Below are 21,572 nucleotides of genomic sequence, written 5' to 3' on the forward strand. Positions count from 1 at the left end.
AGGTAAAACCACCTCACTTGACAATGGCAAGGTCTCCAGTATCTTGTAGGTCTTCCTTAGCATAGGAAAGTTCTTTTGAAACCCTTTCCTGTCCTTACCTCCCCCACCTTTCAAGGGTGTATCTGTTCCCCCCACAACACTGATGCCACGCTTTCTGTGCATGGATCCTGTCCCCGGGTTTTAATAAAACCACCGTTTTGCACCAAAGAGGTCTCAAGAACTCTTTCTCAACATCGGCTCTGGACCTCACCCCACCAAACATCACCTACATTCCAAAACTCTATGACTGCTCCCCTGTCTACCTGCCGCTTGGCATTATTTCTATCATTTCCTACAAATGATGGCAAAGGAGGCACTTCTAGGCTGTAGGGGACAGGCATCAACTCTGGAACCAGGATCAGTGCACAGTAAGATCATAGAGTGGAGTAGCAACCAAATTTAAAAAAGCCACTGAGTGAAAAGTTATGGGGGAGGGACCCCCAAACCCTCAATAGCAAGTTTAGAAAATGAGGGGGGAAGGAAAAGCATTTTGGTTCACACACACTAGAAGAACTGTCACATGTGCTTTGGCCAAACAACACTCCCCATTTGACCCAGGTGTTGGGGGAAAAAACAAAAAAGCAAAAGCTGTAGAAGACTCACACTTGGGCATCTCATCCAGAATAAACAGTCAGTAGGTCCAGTACAGCCAACAGCCCTAAGGACCTTGAAAGCTGTGCCCCAGATAACTGGGCATATGACCATCACCTCCAGGAGCTCTCAAAACCACCAGTGAGTGGTTCCTATTCCAACAACCAGAAGGTCTACAAACCTTGGCGTTTGCTGACATTTCATAATGGATAATGTTTCCTGTCAGGCATTAAAGCAGAAACCAAAGAAACTTGGAGAGGATCTGCATCCAAACCCAGAGGGAGAAAGGAAGTTTTAAAAGCTCTTTAAAAAAATAAAAAGAAAAATAAACCTAAAAGCCGGCCCAAAGCGTTTCCACAGTTCTTTTCTCCCAGAGGCCTGGGTTTGGAGGCAGCAGCACCTCTACGGTCCCTCCATGGATACCAGGAACTCTGGGAGGCCCAGACCTCCCCTTAATTCTTTCCTGCAATTAGGCACTTGGAGGCTGAGGATCTGCAGAGGTAGGGCACCCCCGAAAAGCAGAGAACACCTCCCCCAGAGCACAGTGTCCACGGGGCCTCAGGCACATCAGTGCCCAGAGTTTTCACCCAGGGCAAACCCTGGTGCGGGGGGCAGGGGAAGGCTCAGGTGCAGTCCCCCCAGGGCGATGCTGGGCGTGGCCAGGACAGAGGGCGGTGGACACCCCCTGCAGGGGGCGTCTTGGAAAGGCCAATCCACCAAGTAGCTCTTCCCAGAGTCTGGCACTGGCCCAAGCTGGCCTCCAGTCTGTGGCTTGGCGCAGACCCAGACCAGGACCCCTTGTGCCTGGTGCGTGGTGGTGGCAGGGGATGGGAGCACGCCACCAGGAGAGCCGCCAGCCCTCCCGTTCCGGCTCCTGACCTCACCTGGCACAATCCTGGCCCGAATGGGCACATTTACAGGCCAGGGTCTGGTTGGCCAGCTGCTTCACGCAGCAGAATTGCATCTTCATTGTGGCGATGGGGGGGGGGGCAGCTGCCAGCGCGGTTCCTAACCCTCTCCCCTGGACTAGCCTCAGTCAGGACTGGCAAGGGGGTTGGAACCGGGCCTCTGCTGCTGCACACCTGCCACTCTGTGCGGGCGGAGGACCCGTGGACCGGGCGTGTCCACCATTCTGCCCAACCACCTGCCTGGTCTAGGCGCACAGCTGTGGGAGGTGATAGAGGTGCAGCGTGGGCAGTGGCCATTGAATGGCCAGAGCAAATCACGACCATGCTGTCCCCGCAGAACTGATGGGGCAAGAAGGGACAGGGCACTCTGGAGCCACTGGAGGCTGGAAATACACAAAGTCTCCATGAGGGCCATCCTCTGTGCAGTTAAAGACCTCTGTGAAGTGCTCTGAGGATCCTCTCTCTTAGCTGGATGGATGTGTGTGACCCTGTAATTTACACCAGAATGAAAAATGTACTATTCGGTGGAAAGACCATACCACAGGACTTTGTGTATTGTGATCCCACTTAGGGGGAAGTAGAGGGCCATGTGCATTTTCTGGGGGCAGGCCCCTGGGTGCAGTCAGGCAGGATCATGCACTAGGGGCACACCCAGGTCAGGCACCAAGGAGGACAAGGGGCCCAGGCCTGGGTGGGAAGTTGTGGGGATGTGTTGTGGGGACAGGGATCCGGACCAGTGGCCAGAGGGCCTTGGCTGTTTGGAGCTACCTGACCAGCAGAGGCGCGCGGGAGTGAGCGGCAGGAGGTGGGGTGGCGAGGTAGAGGGGTAGGAAAGGGGCATGCAGGCATTGCCTGGAAAGGTCTGTATGCTTAGGCACAAGGGAGCTCTGGAGAGGGGGTGGGGGAGGGGCATGCAGGCGTTGCCTGGAAACGTCTGTATGCTTAGACACACCTGAGCTCACAGGAGGGGGCGGGGGAGGGGCATGCAGGTGTTGCCTGGAAACCTCTGTAGGCTTTTGATTCTTAGCCGTGTGCAGCTTGGGGTTCTGGGACACTTGGCGGGGTAGTCCGACTGGGCTGGACGCTTTTGTACCGCGGACCAGGACAGTTGTATGACCGTCAGATGTTCTCCTGGGCTGGTAGGCTGGGCTCTGGCCTAGGCCATTCCCTAGGGGCCGTGGACAGCAGCCAGACCTCTTTGACCAGGGACATCGATATTAAGAGACATGTGCTGGGGAAAGGGACTTTCCCTGGGGATGCCAGGGATTTGGCAGATGTCATCTCCACCCAGACACAGATCAGTAGACTCCTCCGTGAGATTGAAACATTGGAGGCTGAAGTGATCCATTGGAAGAAGTTGTGCCAGTGTTCCACCCAGGGACCAAATACCATCGGCCCAGAAATACTGTGGAAACTGAAGAGCCACATCAGGGACCTAGAGCAGCGGCAGAAGCGGGAGCTGGACGAACATCAGCTGGAGGTGGCGGGGTTGCAAAACACCCACCGGCGGAAGCTAGCAGACCTCACTGACCGGCACCGCCAACAACTTAGAGACTATCAACGGATGGATCGGCTCTCCAAAGAGGAGATTGGGAAACTCACTCAAATTATCCAGCAAAAGGATTTGGAAATTCAGGATCTTTCTAGGAAAATCTATGCAGCTTCTCACTGCCAGAATGGGCACGTGGAACAACTTCAGCGCCAATTGCAAGAGTGTACTTTGAAAAGCGAACAGGTCTTGGTGGTCCTAAATGAGAAGGCAAGGGAGAATAGCAATCTGAAAAGGAACTATCACAGAATGACCGATCGACTTGCTGCCCAAGAAGCAGAACTCCAGAGGATGCAAGAGGAAAATCAAAAGCTGTCCACTAGAATAGAAAGCAGTGGCCTAGAGTTGTTTAGAGAAACGATTCGGAATTTGTCACACATTATTCGAGAGAAAGACCTGGAAGTGGATGCGTTAAGTCAAAAATGCCAGACTTTAGTGACGATCCTGCAGACACCCAGCACTGGTCATGAGGTTGGAGGAGTTTCTATTGATCAGTTCCACCAGCTTCTACAGGAACGGGACACATTAACACAGCAGGTGAAGATCATGGAGGAGTGGAAAGAGCAGGTGCTGACCACAGTCCAAAATATGAAGCGTGAGTCACCCCAGCTTCAGAGAGATCTGCGACAACTCCAGGCGTGGGCTTGCACCAACAGCGAGGTTTTGAAACCACAGACAACCTCTCTTGACCATATCCACACTTACCAAGGACATGAGATAAACTTACAAGAGCTAGAGAAGGAACTGGCACAACTTCAGCTCCGCATCGGGGAGCTCTGCAATGCCAAGGACCTCCTTTTAGGGAACCTTGACGTGATTTTCCTCCGGCCCTCCAGCGACTCCGCAGAGGCAGCCAATTCTCTGAAGGCCGTGAAATCTGACCGAGTGAGTGAGTCTTCTCAGGTGCTCCGAGAGGAGGTAGAAGAGCTCAGAAAATCAGGGCAAGGAAAAGATACAATGATTCAAACCCTCCAGGAAGATCAGCAGAGATGGATTGCTTCAGGGGCTGCTATGGGGGAAGGAGAAGGGAAGCCACAGGAACACAGCGATTCTGATTCCCACATGGAGCAGCAGAAGGAGAAACAGGCTGTTCTACAAGATTTCCCTCAGGCTCAGGAGCTCCGAATCCCAGGGAAAAGTGAGGAACTGCTTTCTTTACAGGAGAAGCTCAGGGGCCAACTGAGTGAGAATGAGCTGCTGAGGCAGGCATTCACCAGTGTGAAGGAGAGGATAGCAGATTTTGAAATGGTTGTGTGTCGGCTGAAAGAGGAAAATGCAAAGATGGTGGAAACATGTAGAGAAAAGGACATGGAAAATCAGGCCTTGCAAGAGACAAATCGGCTACTTTCAAAGATGCGGAGGGAGGCAGAATCCCAGCCTGCTGCGATGAAAGAGAAGGCACTTGCTCTGGAGCAACTGCTGCGAGAGAAAGAACAGGGCGGGAGCGGGGAATTGAACCGGCATGTAGACGCCGTTCAGTCAAAGCAAGAAAAGGCAGTTGTGGGTCAACAGGAGAGAGATGATGTAGTGTTGGCACAGAAACAGAAAGAAACGGAAACCTGTGCTCACCAGAAGGAGGGTCACCAGTTACATGAGAGAGAATTGTGCCTAACCCAGGAGCTGGAGAGAGGGCGGCACGTCGCTGCAGAAGCCCAAGATTCTCGTCGCCTGGAACCTTTGGCTTCAGAAAACCAAGTGGCTCAGCTAAGAGAGGAAATGACGGTCCTGCAGGGAAAACTCGTTTTGTCTTCCGCTGCCATAGAAAAGGGCAGCCATGGAGCCAGTCTGCAGGTAGAGTCGCTGCGGGAGCAATTGCACGTGGTCACCCAGCAGAAAGAGGAAGCGGCGCTCCGGCTTGCCACCTCCCAGGAAGAGGGAAGGCACTATGATCGAAGGCTAGCGAACCTCAAGCTGGAACTCGCTGAATGGATGGAAAAGGCAGACACCCTAGAAGGAAAACTGAAGTCGTTACAGGGACGATTACATCAAACAAATGCCGACTTGGAGGTGAAGGAGGACCAACTCCAAGAGTTCAAGAAACAGAATGAGGTCCAGCAGGAAATACTGGAGGACACACAGAAGAAACTCTTGACCTTAGTAAGTAAGGCTGAAGGAATGGTGGACAAAACCCTCCTAAGGAGACTCTTCGTGGGATCTTTCCAGGCAGCTGATGCTGAACGGCAAGAAGCGTTGAGGTTGATGGCAAGCACACTGGGGATCCAAGAAGACCAGTTGCGGCAGCTGCGTGGTCAAGAGCCCGTGGGTGTGCCCAGCGGGGTGACTGGGGGGCCTGGATCCAGAAGCACCCCCAATGCATCTGGGAAGCCAAATCACCAAGCTGTGGCCAATCATTCTTTTTCAGGACTTTTCGTCCAGTTTCTAGAAGCGGAATCTCATTCAGCTTTTCCATCGCCAAACTCCTCTGCTCATGACGTGAAACCCCCAGATTCAGGAGGAAGGGGAAAACTGCCTAAGAAACAAGGCCCACCACGACTGAATGCTACCCTGGGATCCACACCCGGAAAAAAAGATGTCAAGCCCCGAACCACAGCTGTGTCTCTTATTAACCCACCTGGACCGGAAATGGATGGGTCGGAGCACCTTCTTCTAAATGTTATCTCTGATTCTTTACCCAGATACCTGCCCTATATACTGTCACCTGCCAAGAAGGTTGGAATGGCGGCCAAAGACCTCTCAAAGAAATAGATGATTGTCAAGCCAGAGACGAGACCACGCTTTGAAGATCCCAAGTCACTCTGTGTGTCTACCTTAACCCCAAATGCCCTTTTTCAAAATGTAAACTATTTGCAGTTCTGCTTTCAGCTTATTAAACACAGTATTTTATGACTTAACAGAAAAAGGGGTCATTTAATAACTGCAGAAGTATTTGCCAAAGTGAAAACAGTGGGGACTTCTTTTTCTTTTTTTAAGATTTTTTTTGACAGAAATTAGGGGCACACAAGCAGGGGGAGAAGCAGAGGGAGAGAGAGAAGTAGGTTCTCCACTGAGCAGGGGAACCTGTGACCTGATCCTAGGACCCCGGGATCATGATCAGAGCCAAAAGCAGACAGTTAACAGACTGAGCCACCCAGATACCAGAACAGTGGTTCGACACTGCTGGGCTTGGGGGCTGTGGTCAAAGGAGTCTTCCAATAATGTCTGTAATGCTTTAAGGTTTTCACAAGGGTCAGGTGTCGTCGTATATCTGATCTAGGGAACACATCAACTTGTCTTCCAAATTTATCAAATACACGAGTACACACTCCTTCTATGGGAAACAAAGTGAATAGTACGAAAGTACAAGATGAATATATGGTTAAAAAAAAAGGCAAGTTTGCTTTTCCCGGCTAAGTCTCATTTCTGTTAGCTTATTTTTTTATTTTCTATTTTTTCAAAATCATTTCCTTTTCTGTTGTCTGCAAAAGCACTCTATGGGTAACCTGAGTCCTCTTGGGCCTTATGTATATTTGCCTAGTTAGGAGTATTGTATTCTCTGACTTGTTTTATTTTTTTCCCTCCAAATCACTCTGCCTTGGAGACCATTTGAAATGGGAATGAATCCCATCTTATTCTTTAAAAGAATATCCAGCAGCTTATGGTTCTACCCTAAATTATGCAGATAGCTCCCCTTGATTAGCATTTAAGCGGTTTTTACCTGGAATGTCCATGGTCAACTCCCTTGTTCATTTCTTCAAAAGCCCCTTCAAACCTTCCTTTGCCCTTCGAGGCGAATTGTTCCATTGCACCTTGGAAAGGATCCGTTCAGATTTCTTTAAGGACCTCATTCCATTTTCCATTCTGCTCTCTCTCTATCCTGCCAAATATGGCCATTCCTTCCCTGCTTTCCTGTTGTCAGTGCTCTGATTCACACCCACTGCTGTCTCAGACGGTGCAGTAGACTCCCTAACAATCTTGCTGGTTACACTCTTAGCCTCCCTTGAATCCATTCTGAACACTGCTGTCAGGATGAACTGACATGAAAATGTGATGTTACTTCCCTGCTGTAATTACTGGAGGGTTTCCCCACTGCCTGGAGTTTGACCTTTAAGAGACCATCCAAGCCCTTGCCTTTGCAGCCTTCCTTCCTCTTCATCGTTCACATAAAGGCTGCCCTTTAGCTTCAGGTGAATTCTTGCAGGCCCCAAATAGATCATTATCCAAATAACTTCAAGTCCATGAGCCTCCTCATTGTGCCTTGACAAAGGTACAAGTGAGAAAGATTTCATCCTTCTCTTCTTCACCCGTTGGCGAAGGGAGGGATTCCAACCCTAAAGCTATGCAATGTCCACATGCAACATAGCTGAGATCCACCGTTAAGTTGTTACCGACCTATCCTCATGGCCCAGGGAAGGAGGACACACACATCATGCAGGGCCATAGGGGACGTTGGACCTGGGAACAGAATGGACAAGTGCTGTGGGTACAGACTATGTAGTAAGAGGAGAGCAAAGGTGAGCCCTACTTCCTGTAGGAGGGAATGACTGGCTTGCTGGATCATTCCACAGACTGTCAGGGAACTGGAGCTTACTACTTGGGGAGAAACTGTGCCTGGTACCTGTGCTTAGGAGGCCTTGATGGCCAGAGGATCTGATCTGTGGGAGCAGAGTGGGAAGGGAACATGGAGTGAGGCCATTTGAGGCCATCTGAATCTTAATCAAACTCAGGCTTTCAATCACAATGGACTCTGATATTTGGACATCCATTTCATCTGAGACCCTTAAGGCATAGGAAAGGTGCTTCTCCGGGACGTGAAACTGTCATGTGAGCAGGAGGGAGATGTGGTCATCAAAACCAAAATGTAGTATCTTCCATAGATGTTCACGCAGTTGATCCCAAGGAAATCTCTGGGTGGCCAAGGGGTAGAAGGAAGGGCTGATGTCCTCCAGCACCATGGAATCTGGCAATGCACTGTGGACAGAAGCCGCCACCACCACCTGCAGGTATGATAAGCCGACTTTGGCGTCAGCCTGTAGCAAGTAGGCCTTGGTGACTCTGTTAAGCTGGTGGGGGTGCCATGACCCAGAGAATAATAGACAGCTGGATAGGAAGGCTCAGAGCCTGTGACAGACTCTATTTCCAGGAGAACCCAGTGCATGGCCAGCAACTGCTGCTTTCAAGGTCTATAACCCAGGGCCAAGGAGGGCTGTTTCTTGCATTGGGATCCCATGGACAATTGACAGATACCATGGGTGGTCCAGGGACTCCAGGAAGAAGAGAGGAGGCTGCTGGGCAGCTCCTGGGCACTAACAGGCGATTTTTTTAAAAAAAGATTTTATTTATGTAGTTAAGAGAGAGCTCTGGCTGGAAGAGGGGGTGGAAGGGAGAGGGAGAAGCAGGCTCCCCACCAAGCAGGGAACCCCCCCTGCCAGGCTTGATGTCAGGATCCTGAGATCAGGACCTGAAACAAAGGCAGATGCTTCACCAACTGAGCCACCCCGTCACCCTCAACATGTCATTTTTACTTGCACATTTTTACTTGCCTTTTGTTGAGGGGAGAACCTCCTGTCTCATTGTGAGCTCATTGACAAGTAACAGCCCAAATGGGCTTCTGTAAAATTTATAAACAAGGAATATGTTGCCTCAGAACCCAAAAAGTACTGAAAGTTTTTGGACTTCTATGTCCTTTGTTTCTTTTTTAAAGATTTAATTTGTTAGTTGATAGAGCACGAGAGAGAGAGAGAGAGAGAGAGAGAGAAGAATAGAAGGGGCTGGCGGTGGCAGAGAGAGAGGGAGAAGCATGCTTCCCGCTGGTCAGGGAGCCTGATGCAGGGCTTGTTGCAGGACCCTGAGATCAGGACCTGAGCTGAAGTCAGACACTTAACTGACAGAGCCACCCAGGAACCCCCGCATTTGTAGGTCCTTCATAAGTTTGCCAAATAAATTTCCTCACAGTAGGATGTCTTAAATGTGATGTCACACCTATGTTCCTGGAGAAAGATGGGTGTAGTAAGTTCCTACACATAGAGGTTGCCTGTGATAGCAGAGCGGTTTGGATGCCCTTTGTATAACGAGGTAAATCATGTCTCCTTCAAGGTTGAGGCACACGTGCCTGAGAGGATGTTGAAATAGGCACTGAACAGAACATACTGGCCAAATCTACCATAGCGAAGTATTAACCATCTTTTAATTGGTTGGGCTCCCTCATTTTTTTTTATTTTTTATTTTTTAAAATCATTTATTTATTTTGACAGAGAGAGATCACAAGTAGGTAGAGAGGCAGGCAGAGAAAGGGGGAAGCAGGCTCCCCCCTGAGCAGAGAGCCCAATGTGGGGCCCGATCCCAGGACCCTGAGACCATGACCTGAGTTGAAAGCAGAGGCTTTAACCCAGTGAGCCACCCAGGTGCCCCATCCCTCATGTTTTTTTAAATGACTTTATTTCTTTATTTTAAAGAGAGAGAGAGAGAGAGATAGCAAAGGAGCGGGGGTAGGGGGTGGTGGTGGGAAGGGAAGGGCAGAGGCAGAGAAAATCCCAAGTTGACTCCACCCGAGCATGTAGCTGGGCATGGGACCCAATCCTATGACTCTGAGATCATGACCTGAGCCAAAGGCTTAACCCACTGAGCCCCGCAGGTGTCTCAGATGTTTTAAGGGGACTGGGGTTTATTTTAATCAGGTATGGTAAGACAGGCAGATATACAAGTAACTCTCACAACGGAAGAAGTGTTTTTGGACTCACAGATTCCATGAAAGGAGGTCCTGGGAGGCAGGGAGGGCCACCCCAGGAAGCACCAGGCTTGGTCAGGAGAAAGAGGAAGTGAGGGGACAATAGGGGGAAGACCCTTTATCGTGGATTCTGTGGGAAGGGGCAGGTGAGTCCGGGTAAGCACGTTTAAGACTGCCTAGTTTGTGTCATCTCAGTGGGTTCTGGGACACAGTGGTGTCTGGAGTAGTCTGTCCTTCCCCCTGGGATGATCAGGGCAGGGCATAGTGGCCCAGAGTGTAAGAGTTTCTTATAAGAGGTGGTTGGGGGTAAAGGCTCTGATTTGGTTGCTTTACATGTGAAAGGTTTGCTGGCAGGCAAGCTGCTGACCATCTCTAGGAATTCAGTAAGCCTGCCAAGGACAGTCCTCTGAAGTCAGCAAGGCCTGAGATGTCAAAGCATTAAATACAGACGATAGAAAATATGGTTATTATATTTCCTATAAAGAGGATTTGAGCCCTCATAATAAGTCCATTAAGGTTAGCCAACCAGTGCCTCCTAGCAACATTAGAGTTCATTCAGAACCTATGTTGTAGAGGCACAAAAGCCAGTCGGCCTCCTTTTATTTTTGCCAATTAAATTATTTTAGTAAATTTTGGATCTACTTTTTTTTCAAAGATTTTATTTATTCATTAGAGAGAGAGAGAGAGAGAGAGCGCAAGTACATGTGATAGAGCAGACCCCAGGGGGAGTAGCAGGGAGAGGTAGAGGGGGAAGCAGACTGACTCCTTGCCCAGCAGGGAGCTTGATATGGGGCTCTATCCCAGGATCCTGGAATCAAGACCCGAGCTGAAGTCATTGACTAACCATGTGAGCCACCCAGGTGCCCCTGTAAATTTTGGATTTACAGTTGGGTCAAATTTTGAACCTATGTTGAATTAGTCGGGGCAGGTGGGGGGAGAGTTCTGCCTCCTGTATTCAGATTTCTCTCTTCCACTCCTCCTATGCTTGGGTCTGTTTCTTCCTGGTGAAGAAACCCCTGTGGGGTGGGGGAGTGTCTCATTACCCTGCTCCTCTTTCTCGGTTTATTTTTCCAGAGTGTCTCAAATCAGCATCATCAGCCTTGGAGCTTCCGTTGTGGCAATGGTTGTATGGTTTCAAGTCTCCTGGTGTAAGTCAAGTGGGAATTGATCCCCTCACTGTGCCACAGGGGTCCCCCATATGTTTCCCCCATAACCCTGATGATCAGGATCTTGTGCCAAACAGGTTAGGCAATGGGGTGGTCAGTGGAAAGGCACAAGACCCACAGCCTAGTCGTTGATGAAGCAAAACCATCTTCTGCTACAGCCCTACCTTCTCTTAGTGTAGACTGTTTCCCTTCCCCCCTTTTCCCACTCTACAGATTCCCTCAGGATAGATTTTCATTTCTAACCACACAAAGTCATGAGATTTTGTTTCTGTCCCCATCTAATCACACATGGTGCACATGTTCTGCATGTTTATGGGGAAAGGGAGCTGGTTTGGTCAGCCCACAGATGGCCATCCTCTTCTTGTGGGAATGCCAGTCCATCTCCCCAGTGTTGGAGTCCGCAGCCAGGAAAATCATTCTGTCCATGGCCAGAGTCAGAGCCTCAAGCCCCCGAATCACAAGATTAGTCTATCGACGAGCTGGGGAGCAACAACACTACGAGAAAGGCAAGTGTGCTGGTGAGGTGTTTGGCACTGGGAGAGAAGTGGAACACCAAATGCCCCCCCCACTTTTCTGTTTTTAGATCAGCTGGTGGGCCCTGGGCTGCCATGGATGTCTACCTGAAAACCTTGAGGGCTCAGGAAGACACATGGTAACAGGGAGAGGAGTGGCAGCTCGGAGTTGGGCAAGGCCACTCCCAATGCCTGAAACACAGTGACTCGGGAGGCAGCCAGGGAGCCATTCTTACATTTCCCTGGGGCTGCGGCCTCCCTCCTTTGCACCCACAACACAGAGGGTCAGCCCCAGGACTGTGCTTGGGGTGCGCTTTCCCACATAGACCTGTACGTCAGCCCCAAGCACTGGGCCATCACCCAGTCCCTGGAACTCAAGCACACCAGTCAGCATGTCCTGCAGTTGCCAACCTCAGGCGGTAGCCTCAGGCATGCAGGCCACATGCAGGTCACACAGGTGACACCTCTCCCCCAGATACAGTCAATTCTCATTTATTCTCACCTTTTTAGCAAGGATGGGGTATTATTTTGGAAATGGAAGGCGACCTCCATTTGAGAGAATAGAACATGAGCCAACACAGCTTGCCAGTGATTGCCGGTTCCCTCCCAGATCGTGATTGTCACCCCTGAAGCCAGTGACTTAGCAAAGCAGCAGGTCAAGCTGACCCCTTGTCTTCATTTAATGTGGGGACACCCTGTTTGTGATGCCACTTGTTTGAATCGCCTTCTCCTCAGGTCCCTGATGAGGCCTGAGGAGACCTGCTCCAGATGTTTGGGGATCCCCTGACACCTGCTACATGTGATTAACAACAGTTTACTAGTCACATATACTCACACTTCAGAGGAGGAGGATACCAAGCACGGTGCAGGACTGCACAGAGATTGCACTTGGGAACAGAGAGAAGGAGCAGGGCCTTGGAAGGCAAGACTTGGTTGAAACAAGAGGGCAGGCAAGTACTGGGTCCCCTGGGTGGGTATGAGTGGCTTCCTTGAAAAATTCAGTGGGCTTCTAGAGAACTGAACACTGCTCCCCAAAAACCAATAGGCTCTATGTCTGGTCCCTGTGATGAGAAGGGTGTTTGGTTAAGAGACCTCCCCTGTGATAGGGAGAGGAGAACTTGCATGATGCCATTTGAGTCCCTCCTTGATCTTCCAGGTGTCAAGACAGCCCTTATTACTGAATCTTAATTTCAGGCCTTATGCCATAAGAGGGTACGACAAAGTAATTCTTACCTTATGTAAAGTAAGTTGTATTCCTCTATGCTAGCAATGAATATGTGGGCTCCACAATCAAACACACATTCACAATTACTCGTACAAAGAAACTACTTCGGCGGGGCGCCTGGGTGGCTCAGTGGGTTAAGCCGCTGCCTTCGGCTCAGGTCATGATCTCAGGGTCCTGGGATCGAGTCCCACATCAGGCTCTCTGCTCGGCAGGGAGCCTGTTTCCTCCTCTCTCTCTCTCTCTGCCTGCCTCTCTGCCTGCTTGTGATCTCTATCTGTCAAGTAAATAAATAAAATCTTAAAAAAAAAAAAAAAAACAAAGAAAGAAAGAAAGAAACTACTTCGGGATAAATTGTAATAGTGCCTGTCCAGGCATCCCATGCTGAAAGCTATTTAGCACTGATACAGGAAGTCAAAGATATAAATTAATGGAGAGATACATCATACTCGTGATTTGGAAGACTAAGCATTGTAAAGATGTCAGTTCACCCCAGACTGATAGAGTTAATGCAGTTCCTATCAAAGTCCTGTCAGCTTTGTTTGTTTTTGTTGAGATAGAGAAAAATATTCCAAAATGTATGTGGAAGGACAAAAGAATTAGAGTAGTTTCAAAAACTATTTTGAAAATACTAATGTGGGAACACAGTCTACAGAGTTTCAGAACTTAGTAGTTAAAATAAGGAAGACCAGGGGCGCCTGGGTGGCTCAGTGGGTTAGGCCGCTTCCTTCGGCTCAGGTCATGATCTCGGGGTCCTGGGATCGAGTCCCGCGTCGGGCTCTCTGCTCAGCGGGGAGCCTGCTTCCTTCTCTCTCTACCTGCCTCTCCATCTACTTGTGATTTCTCTCTGTCAAATAAATAAATAAAAAAAAAAAAAGGAAGACTGTGTGCTATTTGCAGGACAGATACATGGAACAGAGAAGAACAGGGGCGCCTGGGTGGCTCAGTGGGTTAAAGCCTCTGCCTTTGACTCAGGTCATGATCTCAGAGTTCTGTGATGGAGCCCCACATTGGGCTCTCCCCTCAGCGGGGGGCCTGCTTCCTCCTCTCTCTCTGCCTGCCTCTCTGCCTACTTGTAATCTCTGTCTATCAGGTAAATATATAAAATATTTAAAAAAAAATTTAAAAAGAACAGAGCAGAACAAAGAACCCAGGAATAGTCCCCACAAATAAGCCCAACTGCATTTTGAAAAGGGCGCTAAAGCAACTCCAATGGGAGAAAGCTGGGTTTTGTACACTCTACAGCTTTCTAAATCTTGTGGAAGTCAGAGAGGCCAAACTCAGAAAACAGCAGCAGCAGAGAAGGATAATGGTGCTGTGACTGAGGCCCTACCTGGTGGGAATGGGGAGGGAGAGAGATTGGGCGCCCCGGGTTGTGTGGGCAGGGTCCAAAGAGCTATCCCGTGATGCTTTCCAAAGGCTGAGGGAGCGGGGAAACTGTCCAATCAGCGTGTGGGCACAGGCACCAATGAGGGGGAAGGTGGTTAGGATATCTGACGGTGGCGGGTCACTGAGATGCCTAGGCTGAGTGTGGGGCGACCAGCTCCCATTTTCCAGCCTTCTGGAAAATGCTTCTTGCATTTTGCCTGGCGTCTCCAAATCCCGTTTCCTTGCCCTGGTGGGTGCAGAACCTCCAGACCCATAGCCACTGGCCTGAGGACGCCCTTTTTCACCTCCTGTACTTCCTCCTCAAGGTCAACGCAGAGGATGACGGAGTGAGCGGCCCCTGGGAAGATGCTACTCTGTGCAGAAGTACCTATGGGGCATGATGTCAGGACCCCGTGTCCCTGGGAGGCTGGGGCCTTGCTGGGAGGCAGCCTGTGTCTCAGGAATACACTGATTGTCTCGCAGTGATATGTGGCATCTTCTTCTAACCTCTTGAATTTATATGCTGCTATGCCAGTACAATACACAGACTAATTTAAAAATCAAATAACAGACTCTAAGAAGTTGTAACAATCCCTGGATTAGTATAGGATGATAACTAAGGGATATGCTATATTAAATCATGGCAATAAAAGTAAAATCCTCCATCTTTTCCTGGATTACATTCAGAGCTCAAATCAGAGAGCACTAAATGAATAATAATGAATGTATGCCTCTGTGAATGATTGAAGATTGAATCACGTTTTAACTAGACTGTATTTATAAGTCCCTTTGGATGACATAATTACAATTCAAACCATACACTAATTAGCAGCAAACATCTATTTATTTAGTGGGTTTAAAATACATTTTTTACATGTTTCTGAAAACAAATAAGAGAAAGAACACTTTACCTCAACACAAGAAAAGAATGTTAAGGCCCGAAGTCAACAAATAAGTTGGTGCTAGCTAGAAGCAAACCCAATCATATTTAAAAATAAATAGTCATATTTTTCTGAGAAATAATGACTAAATATCCTCATCTATAAGAGACACAGTGAGAAGGCTTAAAATACACTTTTCTCATACAATAACCTTTTTAAAAGATTGTATTTATTTATTTGAGAGAGAGAGAACACAAGCAGAAAGGAGGGGCAAAGAGTGAGGGAAAAGCAGACCCCTCAGCTAAGCAGGGAGCCCAACGTGGGGCTCGAGTCCAGGACCCTCAGCTCATGAGCTGAGCTGAAGGCAGCCACTTAACAGACTGAGCCACCCAGGTGCCCCCAGTAACATTTTAATAGCAAATTTACATTGTTTTCTATTTCCTATATTGCTTAGCAACTGTTTACAATTACTTTAAAATTGAGATAATTCTTCATCCATTTTATACAGTTAAATGTACCTTAATGGGATAATTTACCAAGAGCCAAAACTTTCTCAACATTTTATTTTTAGATAGAATTCCATTTTGCCCCAGCTTTGCCTGTCCAGTGAATACTGCTTTCATTGGGCTGAGCTCCTAACTGCATTTATGTCTTTTAAAAATGTTGACCACTATCTTCTAATATTGTTTCCTTTAAGTTCCTACGCTTTTTAAAGTTCCTGAGTGATGAAGAATTTAGGAAGAAAGGCCTAGAATATTCAAATACAGTAGTTTGAAGATGAAATTATTATTTTTTTAAAATAGGAGGACAATCAACTTTTAATATTTAATATTATATTTTTGGAGAGCACTAGTTAATAAAGCAATTGAGAAATATTGGTCACTCCAACTTATCATACCAATGAAACACTTCATATGTGCTAGACTTGGTTCCAACTGCTTTATATATATACTAATACATTAATTCTCATAACAACCCTGGGAGTTGGGTTTATGTTCACCCTTGTTTTACTGATGCGGTAAAGTTACATGCTGGGTCACAAGCTGAGGAACAGAAGTGTGGATTTGAACGGAGTTGATCTGGTTCTAGAGTCCATGTTCCAAGTGGCTGTGTTGTGCCAACTGTGTGAAACACAAATAGAAGTAGTAATTTTTTTGCATAGTTCACTAACAAAAATAGTCTTTTCAGGTTTTGATGTTCTTCTGTATTCCAGTTTCTAACTTCCAAATTACTAGTCTTCGTAAAAGTCTTTATAAAATATTAATTTAGCACTCTGAATAGAATAGCCCTAAATCACATCTTGGAGAATGAGAATCACTGGCACAAAGCATTAAAAAAATTAAGAACCCAGAGTCACTCAGTATGGCTGGACATCATAATGTGGGGAGAGCAGTACGGGCTGAGGCAGGGGACACGTTATAAAGAACTCTGCGGCCAGCTGTGACTTCCTGATTTGATCCATAGGTAATGATACCAAAAGTGATTTCCAGCATTGGCATGATAGAGTCAAATCTATGCTTCATAAGGATCATAAACTGAGGAAATATTGAACGTGAAGCGGAGACAAGCAAGTGATTGGCGATGCTGTTATTGTTACTAAGCAATGATGAGGTCTAAGTTAAAGCATTTAGAATGAGGAGGGGGAGGGACTGCACAAAATCAGCATACAGATAGTAGATGGATTTGATTTAGCAAATGATAACACTGGGGCTGTGGGTGCAATAATAAATTATGGGGGAAATTACAGTAACAGCTAATATTACATAAACATCAATGTGCTGACATTGTTTTGATTTTCTACAAGTAACCATAGTCAATATAAGAATGATAATAGAAGCCATGGCAGGAAAGGAAAAGAGACATATTATTATAAACATGGGTTTTTGTCACACACTATTCTGACATTAAACATCATTTAAATCTGCATTTTTAAATACCATCTAAAAACATTTAGTTCCTGAAAATACCAATCAATACTTTTTGTAATGTTACCTATAGTAAAATCAGCCACATAGTGTCCCAGGAAGCCTTTGATATAATATACTAAAAATTCAAGGCTGAATTTTTTTTCCTGTTCAATTTTAAAAACCACAATAAGTAATAGTCTCATAGCAAATTTTGTATGAAGAATTAGTTCAGTTGGTAGTATTTCCTGCTGTTTAACTGTAGCAGCTACAAACAAACAACATTTAAAAATTAACCCATTCATTAATTCATTTATTCATTCAAGCAGACCATGCCAGGGGAGCACTGGGTGTAAAAAGCTGTACTAAGCTCTTTGCAAAGTCAACGTGAGAGAGAAGGCATGATTGCTTTCTGAAGGAGGCTTAAAACCTGACTAAAGAAACCGTATAGGTGAATCTCTACCAGTAGCAACTAAATACAGCAATAAAAAACATTTCGTTTTCAGTGAAATTTCCTATATTCTCTTCTACCCACTTAGGACCAAATATAGAAAGGCTATATTCTCTTCTACCCACTTAGGACCAAATATAGAAATCATATATTTCACACTTTATAACATTTGAACTTTGTGGGTATTTTCTTTTGGAGGCACATATATTGGAGGGCTCTAGTATGGTACTCTCAAATTGGAAGAAGCTGGATTAGGGGGGAATGGTCCTAAATTACATTAAAATTTGTGTATAAGCATTTGTGAGAAGAAGGTCCATCGATTTCATCAAAATTTTAACTGGCTTCATGACCCGCAATAGGTTAAAACCACTGAATCTTTTATATAAATAGGAAATGGATCTAAACCATGTTTTTCCAAAACCAGTTGAAGTAACTTTTCACTTAAATGATATATTTCATCATATACTTCTCACTGCATTTTATATTTGCCAGCCTCTTTGACACTCCCCCAGTGGAACAATGATTATGGAACAAAAATATTTCAGTCAATATGGGGACAAGATGGCTCTTTCCTTTTCTGAACTCACTTAGCTCTTTTAGCTATAGTTGAATCACAATGAGTTTATATCCTGATCATGTAATTATTGATTAAAATCATGAAATGTTATTATCCTCTTTATGTGGGAATTCCTCTTGTGCTGTCAATGACAATGCCAAGAAACAGGCTTCAAGGTGGTTAATTTCTAGGTATCAATCTATCTACTTTACCAGGATTCACTCTTGCTGTCTGTATATCTGCTCTATATATGTGTATATATGTTATTTATTTGAATTGTCTTAAGTGCATACTTTAATAGCTTTTGAGGGTCAAAGAGAGTTCAAATGATGGAAAAATGGTTTGTTATTTTCTCCCTTCCCCTCCCCCCTGTTGCTAATGCTCACTGATGAAGAGTGCAGGCAGTGTCCTTCAATTTAAAGAGACAACCTTGTTCATTTGGAGGGTGTGAATGCCATTCTTGTGAAATACTGTAAATAGTAATTCACAAGAGGGTGACTTTTTTATTGATTTTACATTGATAACATGCCTTGTGAAGACTTACAGTTATTCTGCTGAATTTAAGAAAGATGGGAATGGAATGTGCATGTTAATTTAAACATCTGTATGTACAATACAATAATCCTTTATTATCTGGAAATCAGAACATTTTACATGTTTACCAATATTAAATAACTTTTTAGGTTGGTATCCAGTATTACTCAGTTTTTCCTCTAAGCACCTTCCTGAAATATTGAGAGAAGTCCTATGATCCTCATGTAAATCACTGAAAGTACAGTTTATAAAAATGCATTTGAATCACATCTAGAAGTCTGACTTGCCACAGCATCATCAGATACCAGAGCCAATGTTAACAACTCAAGGGCTGAGTGTTGATACCAACCAAAATATGGGCCCAGCTTATTGTGTATTGAACTTGTAGGCCGCCTATTATGCAGGTGGATAAAAATATAATGCCCACGTTTAAAGGTGACCAATGAACATAAAAATTAAAGACTGATGCTGTTCTCAAGACACATCCCAGAGCAAGCCCAGTCAGTTAGCTTTGCAGATTAACCCTGTGTACCTTCACAGTATTTCATTATTTGGTAAGGGACAGTAGAAGCATTTAAGAGTTTGAATGCCAAAAGCTGTTGAAGTAAGTGTGTGTTGGAATGTTTAATGGCATTAATTATCATTTATACATGAACCTACTCCTCCTTAAGGCCCAGGAGGCAGTGACTCACTGGGTTGTCATTAACTGTCATTATTGCTAGTAGAGTCAACTTCTTATTCATAAAAACAAAGAAAAAAATAATGAAAAACATGTCATTCTATAATACAGTGTTGGTGTTGCTAACTTATTCTGTGTCTTAGAATTCTATTGGCATTTTGAAATGTAGATGAATCTCAATATTTTCATCACAATTTAAACAATTTGTGTGTGTGTGTGTGTGGGTGGGTGGGTGTTTGATTTTTCTTTGTGCTAGCGTTCTCTTGGTAGGAAAAAAAAATACCTTACAGACTATCTGCAGAGAGTTTTGCTTTTGTTTTAGTTTGATCATTTCTGAAAGATGCACATATCAATTCAGAAGGATAACCACCTAGAGATGGAAACAAATAGTCGGCCAGGTCAGGGCAAAACTTCCTCCAGTATGAGGATTTGGCACTGTCCAATTAAACCATTCACATTTTGTGATCAGTGAGGGGAAACCAGGAGGGTGAATAGTTGTAGAAATTTTAGTTTCATTAAGTTAAAGTATTTTCAGTTTTATGTAGTGGGGGAGATGCTTTTCTTTATTTTATTAAGAAAATATTTACATGTAAGGGCCAGATGAGTTGGACTGTGATTTTTCTTTTTAAATCTAATATGTTTATTGAATTTTATTTATGGTCACTTGTTTCTGGATTTGATATTATTTTGTTTGGTTTACATGAAAGAAGAAAGAAAAATATCCCTGTACCCTTCCTTTGTGTTTTTTCTGTACCACAGGGTTTCTTTGTTTTAGGAATGCTACTTTCTTTGATTTATACATTGTAATAGCTTCAAATAATCCATTAGGAAAGCCAGTTTTTATTTCTGATTTTGCATTTTTATTTGTGAATTTTTTTTATCACTGTGGTTAGTTATGGGGTTCACGTGCTGACTGTATATATGAGTGTAGGATAGGCTGAAACATAAAGTGTGGTTGTTCTCATTGGTAACACTTACTGAGTAAGTGCATGTACTAAGACCAGAGTTGGTGAAATTAAAAAGTAGACGGCATTAGGATAAGATGTGGGTACAAGTTGACAAAAATAATAATATTAAGTTTTCTGCCCCCAGGGTCACTTAGACTCTTCTCACAATGGCTAATGCTGCTTCATGTGGAGACCCGCAGTTAATATGGTCCTTGTTGAAACTTAAAACAGCTCTATTAGTAGCTTGATTGAGAAGGGGGGAAGAGGCCTAGAGTAAACAAAAGTGTGCGTTGTCAAGACAGCCTAATTGTATACAGTACATTTGATTCCGCGGTTCCTGCTAATCCATCAAACAGTAAAATGCACAAATTTATTCTATTACAGGAGATACAATTGTTAGATAAGTCTAATACACGGACCAAACAGGGAAATGGCATCTATTTAACAATTCTCTATTGTTCAAAGGATCATAGAAGTCCTGTTGCCTGCCTATCGCATTCAATCAAGTTGTGTGAAATACTGCTGTGGAGAAAAGGAGGTAGGGAACCCTTAAAGTACATGCTTACACCTTTCTGCAAAAGTTCCTCCAGAGGGATGGTGATGAGAGTCCCAGGGGGAGGGGAGAATTGGGTGTTGTGAAGTGACAGAGTCATTGGTTCTCCCGCACCCCCATCCCTGTCTTTGACTTTGGTACTGCTCAGGAAAGCCACAGCAGTTGGAACTAATTTTAACTGGCTCAGGAAAGTATTCACTAGCACTACGGCACATGGTTACCAGATGTGCTGAAGGGCAAAGGAGGGGGGAGCCATCTAGAGAGGGGAGAGGAACAAGTAGCTTCATTTGAAAACTTAATAATCTGCCTTTTGTTTCCAAGTGTATTGTGTTAGAGAAAGGGGGAAAAAAGAGAGTTGGGGAAGATGAAATGCCCTCTTATTCACTCATTCTCTGGAAGCTGAATGGAACTCTTTGTTTCCTTCAAAATGTCAACATTTTTGGTGACTCTCCATGTGTTGTAAATGTTCCACTTTCTCCATGAGCGTCAATGAAAAATTACCTGGATTATAAAAACAGTTATGCTTCCTAATGGCTGAGATTGATAGTCCAAAATTTGGGGTTTTGAATGTAGATTTGATTTCTAAAATATGTAAATGATCTGTAAAAACTTTTGTCTTCAAATTACAAATTCCAGCTAAACATCACTGAAAACGAGAGAACAGGTTCTCATCTGTCCCTAATCCTGATTCGAGTCGGGGTAGCATGGGGCAGCATTGCATCTTCTTTTGTAGGACTGGGCTACTTTTACCTATAAAAAGTACTGATTATAGAAGCTTGAGTTAAATATGTTATTTCTACTACATACAGGTAAGCTCCCTGGAAATCTGGAGTCATGTTTACTCACTGTGTTCCACAAGAGAGCAATGAAGTAATAGAATTTCTATTGTTTCTGGAAATGTTATTTATCATATTCTCACCGAACTCTATACCTCTATCTATGGGCACAGATTATTCTGGAAGGCCAGTGAGAACTATTCTAGATGAAACCTCTGGTTTCAAAATAGAACTTTTTGATGCTGCAGATAATTGTGACATTTAAAAATATC

The sequence above is a fragment of the Neovison vison genome, chromosome 11, assembly GCF_020171115.1.
Source record: "Neovison vison isolate M4711 chromosome 11, ASM_NN_V1, whole genome shotgun sequence".
Taxonomy (NCBI): domain Eukaryota; kingdom Metazoa; phylum Chordata; class Mammalia; order Carnivora; family Mustelidae; genus Neogale; species Neogale vison.